The sequence below is a fragment of the Sinocyclocheilus rhinocerous genome, unplaced genomic scaffold, assembly GCF_001515625.1.
Source record: "Sinocyclocheilus rhinocerous isolate Xijiao unplaced genomic scaffold, SAMN03320098_v1.1 scaffold1292, whole genome shotgun sequence".
In the NCBI taxonomy this organism is placed as follows: Eukaryota; Metazoa; Chordata; class Actinopteri; order Cypriniformes; family Cyprinidae; genus Sinocyclocheilus; species Sinocyclocheilus rhinocerous.
In genome coordinates this window covers 912,050-921,931 of record NW_015656599.1, presented here as the reverse complement: position 1 = coordinate 921,931, position 9,882 = coordinate 912,050, and the positions used below count along the sequence as shown (strand labels likewise).

The following is a 9,882-nucleotide window of genomic DNA, read 5'->3' as shown; positions in this document are numbered from 1 at the left end:
TGCGTGGAATGGTGCGCTGTGATTGGTTGAGTGGATATATCGCATTCTGCAGAGAAGGGAGACTTCATGGCGTTTGTCGCGTTTTGGAAAAAAAAGGAGAAAACATGACAGAATAACTCGGCGGAGATCGCATTTTGCGTAAAATAAAAAATTGACTTTTCAATACCGAACTGAGCATTTTTCAGTTTTTCTTTTTTAATAAATCTGCAAAGATGTCAACAATTCTGTGTTTTTCTGTCAATATGGGGTGCTGTGTGTACATTAATGAGGGAAAAAAAATTAACTTAAATGATTTTAGCAAATGGCTGCAATATAACAAAGAGTGAAAAATTTAAGGGGGTCTGAATACTTTCCGTACCCACTGTATATAAAATCACTTTTGTAAATTTAATTTAATGCAGACACCGAAATGGGACGTCTTGTCTTTTACTATATATATATTTAGTATAGCATTGTAATATATTACAGAATATGTTTATTCTACAAAATATAACCAAAATAAATAAATAAAATAAACATGAACTTAAATTAAATAAAATATATTTTTAAAGTATTTATTGCTTTTACTTAATAAAAAGAAACACTATTAATAGGCAATTTTCATTACTTAATTGCCAATTCTATTCATTCTCATTTTCATTTAGTTTAACTTGATTTACTAAAATAACTAAAATAAAAATAAAAAGTAATAAAGACTATACAGACATTAAAAAAATCATAAAGAAAACACAAAAAGTTCAAATGAAACTGGAAAATATAAAAATTACTAATTCAATATAATAAAAATGACAATATTATGATACTAAAATAACACTGATAATACTAAAACACCCTATTTACTTTATTTTTTTTTTACTTTTATTTTCTTTATTTTCATGCAACTTTTAGGAAAGAGTTAATTATAATAAGCACATTCATAACTAGGCATGACACGAGTCACAAAATAAAGCCTGATGGGCCAGATGTGACTGTTGGAGCACTATGGCATAATTAAACCTTTATTTAACTTTAAATCAACTGCAGTTCTTTAAAACTCTGTGAGCAACTGATTGGTGCTATTAAATACATAATTTATGTGCTGAATCATTTCATGCTTTCAGAAAAACAAATCTGAAAAGAAACAAACTAATTGCTTGTGGGAAATTAATTTCCAAAATGGAGCAATTCTGACCTCAGGGTTACGGCACATTTACAGGCCCATCTCTGCTGATGACTGCCCTCTGTCTTTACGCCCTCAAGTCAAATTAGTCTGTGTGCATGAGTGTGCGTGTGTGTGTGTGTGTGTGTATGTGTTTTGGTGATTGCGGAGGAAGGTTGAGGTCTGGGATTCAGACAGTAAGAACATCGCCATGTGAATAAGAATCTTGCGTTGACTGATATGGGAAACAGAAAGAGGAAGTGTATGTCAACGCTAGGGCTGTGCGATTAATCGAAATCGAATCGAAATCGCGATTTGAGACGTCGCGATTTCCTAATCGCAAAGCCTGCGATATGGACGCGATATTACTCTGTTCCAGAGCATATGCATGACTGCCAGCCTTGAGTTGCAGTCTTACTAACCAATAGAGTGAGCGCACCTCCGTTCTCCCCAATCAGCACTGCTCTAGCCAACTGCATAAACACCCACCATTAAAAAATTAAAATTAAAATAAAAAAATTACAAAAAAAAAACAGAAAGCGGGAGAGAATTTTGTATTGGTTTAATGGAAACTATAAGAATTTCTGTGATAGTTTCTATTGTTTTTTTCAGCAGGGTAATGATACCCATACTGTGCTGCACATTATTGGCAATATTGAGCTGAAGCTTGACTTTGCAAATTTAAAATCGCAAATCAAATCGCAATCGCAATATCTGTCAAAAAAATCGCAATTTGATATTTTCCCCCAAATCGCACAGCCCTAGTCAACGCTGAGTAAACCAATGTGATTGAATGGTGCAATAGTACTGGACACCTTGTACTTTGCTAATGAACCGCACATTGTACCTCCCAGTGTGGCTATCTATGAATGAATCACAATGTAATAACATGATACAGTAATGTTTTAAAGGAATAGTCCACCCAAAATAAAAATTTGCTGAAAATGTACTCATCCTCAGGCTATCCAAGATGTAGATGAGTTTGTTTCTTCATCTGAACAGATTTGGAGAAATGTATCATTACATTATTTGCTCAGCAATGGATGCTCTGCAGTGAATGGGTGCCGTCAGAATGAGAGTCCAAACAGCTGATAAAAACATCACAATAATCCGCAACTAATCCACACCACTCCAGTCCATCAGTTAATGTCTTGTGAAGTGAAAAGCTGTTTGTTTGCAAGAAATAAATCCACCATTAAGGCATTTTAACTTTAAGCTGTTGCTTCTGGCCAAAATATGAGTCCATAATCCATAATAATGCTTCCTCCAGTGGAAAAAGTCCATCTCCTGTTCTCCTCTCACATCAGAATCCACCATTATATTTGTTTAGAACTGTTTTGGACTGTTTCACTATTAAACGGTGCTTGATCTGTGCATATTTCTCTCCTGATTCAGACCAGACGACTTTTTCACTGGAGAAAGCAATTTTATGGATTATGGACTCATATTTTAGATGGAAGCAACCGTTTGCAGTTAAAAGTGTTATTGATGGATTTGTTTCTTATAAACACACAACTTTTAACTTCACAAGACATTAACGGATGGACTGGAGTGGTGTGGATTACTTGTGGATTATTGTGATGTTTTTATCAGCTGTTTGGACTCTCATTCTGACGTCACTCATTCACTGCAGAGCATCCACTGCTGAGCAAGTGATGTAATGCTACATTTCTCCAAATCTGTTCAGATGAAGAAACAAACTCATCTACATCTTGGATGGCCTGAGGATGAGTAAATGTTCAGCAAATTTTAATTTTTGGGTGAACTAAGATAAATATACAAAAGGGGTCATATTTCATAGACAACACTATTTCTCCTTTCTAATATTAGTCAAGCTTTCATGCACCAATACCAGTGAGAATGTATTTAATATAATCTTCTTCTGGTGTATAATAATATCTTATTATATGTAACAATACTATATTATATTAATTATATATTAATATTAGGGCTGCAACTAACGATTATTTTGATAATCGATTAGTTGGTCGATTTTTTCTTTTTTTCTTTTTTCGATTAATCGATTAATCGGATTTAAAACAAACAATTTTCTTTTTTTATTTTATTGACAAAAACACACTATTCCACAGCTTAAAGCTTAAAATAAAGAATTCTCATGTTTTGGGTAGTTTGGATCACGTAATCTCATTCTGTTTCCTCCGCTATTTTAGATGCATTTTGTCCATAGAAATAAGTAATTCAGTGCTTTAATTTGACACGACCGACTGAAGTTGGACAAGTATGTAAACTCCGTTGGACGTGCACTGTGGGCAGACCCGATTAACCGATAATGAGAATCGTTGTCGATGATTTTCGTAATCGATAATAATCGATTTTATCGATTAGTTGTTGCAGCCCTAATTAATATATTATATTATACTATATTATATAAAATTTATATAAATAAATAAAATATCACATCACCAGACATTCACTGTTTTCAAGTACTGCTTCTTCTGAACTTTCTCTTTAGATTAGAATCAGCACTTCATGTCGACTCTTTCTCTCTCCCTCACTATAGCTGTCCCCTAGGGACCCCAAAAGACCCTGCGAATGACCTGTATAGGAATTATGAGTAAGTGACCTCAAGAGTGGGCATGAAAGAATGAAGGGAAATTGATGCCACCACTGCCCCAACCCATTATTTTTCTATTTTTATTTTGAAATGAAAATCCTTTTGAATGAATCATGTTCTGAATTTATATATATAATGCTATATATTGTTACTTGAGACCTAGTTCACCTGGATTAATTCAACGCATTCTTCAGTAATGTCCAACATGATTCATCTGTTGGATTGGGAACATTGCAATAAATTAACTGACATCACAAAGGGGCCAAGATATATTAAGGCATTAACAAAAGCATGAAATGGAAAATAATAAAAATATTAAATAAAAAGTTTTAAAATGGATTGGGACATGATTTGCATAGCAAGTACACAGAGGAGACTTGCTCACCGTGGTCTGTCCATCTCGTTCTTTAAAACTTTTTGTGAGGGCGAATAGGGAAATATGGGTGACGTGAATCACATCCGTTCAGATGATTTTAGCCAGAACTTTCCAGACAAATTCATATTCCTCTTTTAGCACTAAAACAACACAATAAAGAGCAATGGATGCACATTTTGTGTACTTGATGTTTTGCTGCCAGAGGGAATCATGGGAAATGTAGATTGGTTGCACAAGTCTGTCAGCTCGTAAACCAACTATTTATCGCTATTCTTCATCAAGAGGAAACAAAATAGACTAAACAACAAATGCATCTTGATTATGAATTTACTTTAGACTACAAATTGACTTTGCCACCTCAGTTCAGAAGTCTATATATATTTGTAAAATATGAATTATGCATCTGCCATTAAAATAAATGGGAATGATAATGGATAGATCTCCAGGTAATATCAGACCTTCTTGGATGGAGTGCATCTAGACGTTCTCCAATATTTTTCATATTGGAAAAGCATGTCTGGGGCTCTTTCCAAATCACTTGAAGAAACTTCAGAATAATTTTATTCAGTAGCTTCAAATGGCCTCATTAAAACTAAAACACTTATTTTCCACTGCTTGTGGTCCCTCGGTGAGCCAATGTTTACCTCAATTTCCAATGTGTTCTGTTTTAATATTGACAAGTACACACGCACACAAATGCACGTACATTTTAACAGAAACATGAATTCTCTGTCTGGCAGGTCTTCAAATTTCTGCAGCAACTTTCCACTTAGCAAAACAGCCACAAGGGAAAAGGGCAACAGATGCAAAGAGGAAACCGTCTGAAGCACTGGCTACCGATTCCCAGCGGACCCTGTGTGAACGGACTACCGGAGGAGCCTGCTTTTACTCCATGCTGATTTGCTCACCACAGGAACTACTTACTGTTTAAGTGCCTCATGACATTTGTGGCCTTCCTCATCCTCACCAACCCAAACATCATCATAACGACATGAAGCTATCTGACCTTTAGGTCATTTTCAGTTCATGTGACAAAATGTATAGACATTCTCCAGGGACTAAAAAATCAAGCTGATTTAGTGGAACATCAAGGTTAAATTCTGTTTTTACATCTCAACTCACAAGCTTTCCTCAGTTCAAAGTGACAGCTAGCATCTTTACAATCACCGGGTTGTTGAATGAATGTAAAAGTGGAAACTTTTACTGCTCAGATGTTGGTCTTTTACAGCTCAGGTGATCTAATGGAGCTCTCGGTATATTTTGTTTTAAGTATCATGACGTAAATGAAAAAGTAAAATTTTCAATTTAAAAAAAGAAAGAAATAAAAATAGATAGGCTATACAAAATATTGAACTCAAGTATCGCACATAGAACATGTCCAACCTGGTCTGATGAGAACTCAAAATCATTTGTACGAAATGGCAAAACATACAACTTGGGTTGTGCAAAAAACACAAGACCCAAACCAAAACCTAAGCATTAAGCCTAACCTGTAAATCTACCCATGATTGTTGTAGGAAAAAAAAATGTATTAAAGTTGTGCAATATATTATAATTTCACAAGCTTGTACAAATTATGAGATTTTACGAGTTGTCATGGAATGCAATCATGTATCTTGAATACACTATTCCCTGATTTGCATAATTCCTTAAGTGAATCTTTCACTAAAACAATGCAGACCGCAAGTAAATTTCTGATTGTCCAACCTGGTCATGAGAAGTCATCATTTCTATAAGGCAAAATCAGAAGTAAACTTAAGACTTGGGTCGTGAAAAAATGTAAGACCCAAACAAAAACATCAAGCCCAACCCATAAAAGCTACCCATGATTGTTTGTTATAGGGGCAAAAAAAACTTTCAAAAGTCATATGAATTATATGGTTTTGCGAACTTGCTGAAATTATTAGATTTTACGAAATGTCATGGAATTTTGTTGATTGTGTCTTTCTGTACAAGATATCACGAATCTTGAACTTTGCACTATTAACTGATTTGCATAATTCCTTTAGAGAATTGTGCGTTGAAACAACACAGACAGCCAATTGTCATTGTTAACGAATTCCCTCATTTGATTTCTCATTGTCCAACTGTCACGGAACTGCTGCTGTGTAGGAGTGCGGAGCAAAGGAGCGAGGAGAATTTTAATAATCAAAAGGAAACAGAAAAACACACGTAGCAAGATTGACATGAACAATTCCAGACAAGGGAGAACAGAACGGGCTCAAACTCAATAGGGCAGATAACGAGGGGCAGACAGGTGATAAGAATAACTAATAACAAGGAACAGGTGATTACTAATATTGGGAAAAGGAACTGGAAGGACCAAATAAGGACAAACAGGAACTAAACATGAACACACACACGTGATAGATATCGCCCCCCTCCCGGAAGGCGCGTCCCGCGCCGTAACAGTACCATCAGGGAGGGGGGGCAGGCGAGGATCTGGGAGTTCAGGGGGCCATGGCAGAGCAGATAGTTCGGGAAGCCATGGCGGATCAGGGAGTTCAGGGGGCCATGGCGGAGCTGGCAGCTCAGGAGGCCATGGCGGATCAGGAGACTCAGGAGGCCATGGCGGATCCTCTGTGGCCTTAGCTGGCTTGGCCATGGGTATATGGCCCCCCCAAAAAAATTTTCTTGGGGAAAACTATGAATCCTGGGGGGCGCTCTGGAGGAGCCGGATCTGGAGGGCGCTCTGGAGGAGCGGACACTGGAGGGCGCTCTGGAGGGGCGGGCACTGGAAGGCGCTTTCAAGGAGCCGGCTCTGGATGGCGCTTACGAGGAGCGGACACTGGAGGGGCGGGCACTGGAAGGCGCTTTCAAGGAGCCGGCTCTGGATGGCGCTTACAAGGAGCGGACACTGGAGGGCGCTCTGGAGGTGCAAGGCTGGTTAACTCGGGGGAATCCGGTGATGAAGGAGGGCTGGACGGGACCAGCGGAAACGAAGGAGAATGATTCCGGGGCGAGGACAGGAGCTGAGAACTCCGGAGGCAGCGCCATGTCCAGGACTGCTCAGTCAGCGGCAGCCGGCGGTCTTGACAGCGAGCTGGTTCTGGATTGGGGCCGGACGCTCTCCAGACACCGGAGGATCCCTTCCCTCCAGCAAAGTCCAGTGGTGTCTGGGAGGTCCACGGGGCGATAGTAATTAGCCCCGATCCAGAACAGCGAGTTGAGTGTGGCGTTGTCCAAAGCCGTATACTCTTGGATACGGACTCCCGTGAATAATCCTCAAACGGGAGATCTCTGCGGGCTAGGGCCGAAAATCATGCGGCGGTTTCCATTGCCGCCAGGGAAAAAACAGAGAAACAAAAAAACTTTTCAAAAACGGAAAAGAAACACGGGGAGGAAAGGCACCGTTCACTTTTGTCGGTCTGGAATTCTGTCACGGAACTGCTGCTGTGTAGGAGCGTGGAGCAAAGGAGCGAGGAGATGTAGGAGAATTTTACTAATTTTAATAATCAAAAGGAAACAGAAAAACACACGTAGCAAGGTTGACATGAACAATTCCAGACACGGGAGAACAGAATGGGCTCAAACTCAAATAGGGCAGATAACGAGGGGCAGACAGGTCATGAGGATAACTAATAACAAGGAACAGGTGATTACTAATAATGGGAAAAGGAACTGGAAAGACCAAATAAGGACAAACAGGAACTAAACAGGAACACACACGTGACACCAACCTCATGAGATGGCAAAATTGGAAGTAACTCTAGAAATTGTATAGAAATAGAAATTGTAGAATTCTGTTGAATGTGTCTTTCTTGTTTCTCAAATTTGCACTGTTAACTGATTTGCATAATGCTAGATATCATTGGCGTCTCACAAGGCAAATTTGAGAAGCCACAGAAGCAGTGTTGCCAAGTCTGTGGTTTTCCCTCGGAATTGGGTTACTTTAACATTGTTGCTGCGGGTTGTTTTTCATGTCCACGGGTTGAAGCGACCCCAATAACGTGATATTTAGCCCCTAGAGTGCGAATTTTACCAGGGAACCCCCACCAAAAAACGTGGATTTTACTCCCCAAAATGCTATTTTTTAACAGGGGATCCCCCTCGAAACGCGATTGGGGTAGTTTTGAGTAGCGATTGGACAGGTTTTGTTGTGAAAACCTGACAACCCTGCACAGAATCTCCATTACTCACCATATAACCTCATTGGAGTCTAAAAGAAACATTTGAAATTAGAAGAACATTAGAAGTTTTTCTAATGGTGTCACTCAAACTTTGCGAACTGAACTGAAATAATGGACCCCATCATCATTCATCTCATGTCGTTTGTGTCCCTGCAGACTAATTTTATAAACTGCCTTCTGCAATTAAACACTCGTAGCACTGCATTTCTGCTGTTTGTTTATTCTCAGATGCGCTGTGAGACTGCTTCACTGTGCTTAACACACATGCGCTGATTCTCTGGTACACAGCTGCATTTCAGTGGCTTTATGTGTATTGCTCATTTGACAAACACAAATTGGTTTCACACAGGGTGGATTGCGTGGAAAAAGTAGGGTCCAGGATGGGGCAAACAAATTCCTCTATTCCGCTCCCTCCCACTTCCCATCGCTCTCTTTAATAAGATGTTTGCTTCTTTGTTTGCCTTCTGTAAAAAAAAGAGAGAGAAACTGCTACTGATGAACAGCATTGTATGAAAAAAGAGCAGTGGGGTCTCTTCTGAAAGCACTCAGCCTCTCTTTAAGCTTGACCTTTGAGGCTTCTCGAATTTCTGAATTCATTGGCGTTGTTTAAAAGCGGCACAAACACAGATCTGTTGTACGCATGTGGATAGCTGCGAGCCAAGTCTAAAAGTTTCAAATGAAACGGCATCTGGAGACCAAGCGTTTTGGCTGTTGGTTCTGTCATTCAGTGCAGTCATCTGCTGTGATGAGGTACAAATAAAGTTTATCATGCAGTGCAACATATGCTAGCTCTCAAAACCCATGATGTGACGCTCATTTTCTCAGTCATTATGTCTAGCCTGCCTCCTGTTTAAGCTTGGATTTGGTCCTGGGAGGCCCGGGGCACCAGCTTCTTTGAAGGCCCCCAGTTGCTGTTAGAATTCCACATAGACTTCCATTTCTAAAGTTCATTACTTTAGATGCGATTTTTGTTTGTTGTCACACACAATGGTAATCAAATGCTGTCAACAGAGATTACTCAGAACATTCCTTTAATTATGTAAGCTCATTTCAAACCCATAGTATGAGAATTCAAACTGAAGGCCGTCATCACTTTTTCTCATAACAGATTTATTTAAACATACATTAAATAATTTAGTGTAACTAATTACTAATAAGATTCCAGTAATAATATTACAGTTGCCATCCATAAAACAGCTTAGTTACTTAGTTACTTTAGATGCCTCGACCCCGCTGATTTAAAATCCATCAATCAAATAATTCCTAGATTTATTTTTATAATTTTCTCGACTCGCTCATGCATGTGATGTCCCCTTATGTGATTTGACAAAATACATAATGAAATATAATCGTATATGATTAACAGAGAAATTACAATTAGCTTCAAGCTACACATCTACTTCTACTTGAATGTCACTATCAATCACTATAGAGTGTTTGTAATAACTTCTGAGTGCGATCCAATGTGGATTTTGGTCAAATGATGAGGCAGAATTATGTTGTTAGTAACATTCTAGAGGAATTTTATGTGGAAGATACACAGTTACAACTTCTGTGGGGCGTGAAGAAAAAGTAATGTAACTAGTAGTGTAACTAATTACTGTTGCCAGAAAGTAATAAGTAAAGTAACAATATTACTTTTGAAAGGAGTAACTAGTAATGA

At 38.5% G+C, this 9,882-nt stretch overlaps 1 long non-coding RNA gene across 1 annotated transcript in view; it reads right to left on the bottom strand.

The window, feature by feature from the left end:
* Nucleotides 1-9,882, bottom strand: part of LOC107720369 (uncharacterized) — a 23,057-nt gene that overhangs the window by 2,938 nt on the left and 10,237 nt on the right. Inside the window, exon 3 of the long non-coding RNA XR_001637606.1 lies at nucleotides 8,420-8,426. This is a non-coding gene — a long non-coding RNA (uncharacterized LOC107720369). The remainder of the gene's footprint in view (nucleotides 1-8,419; nucleotides 8,427-9,882) is intronic.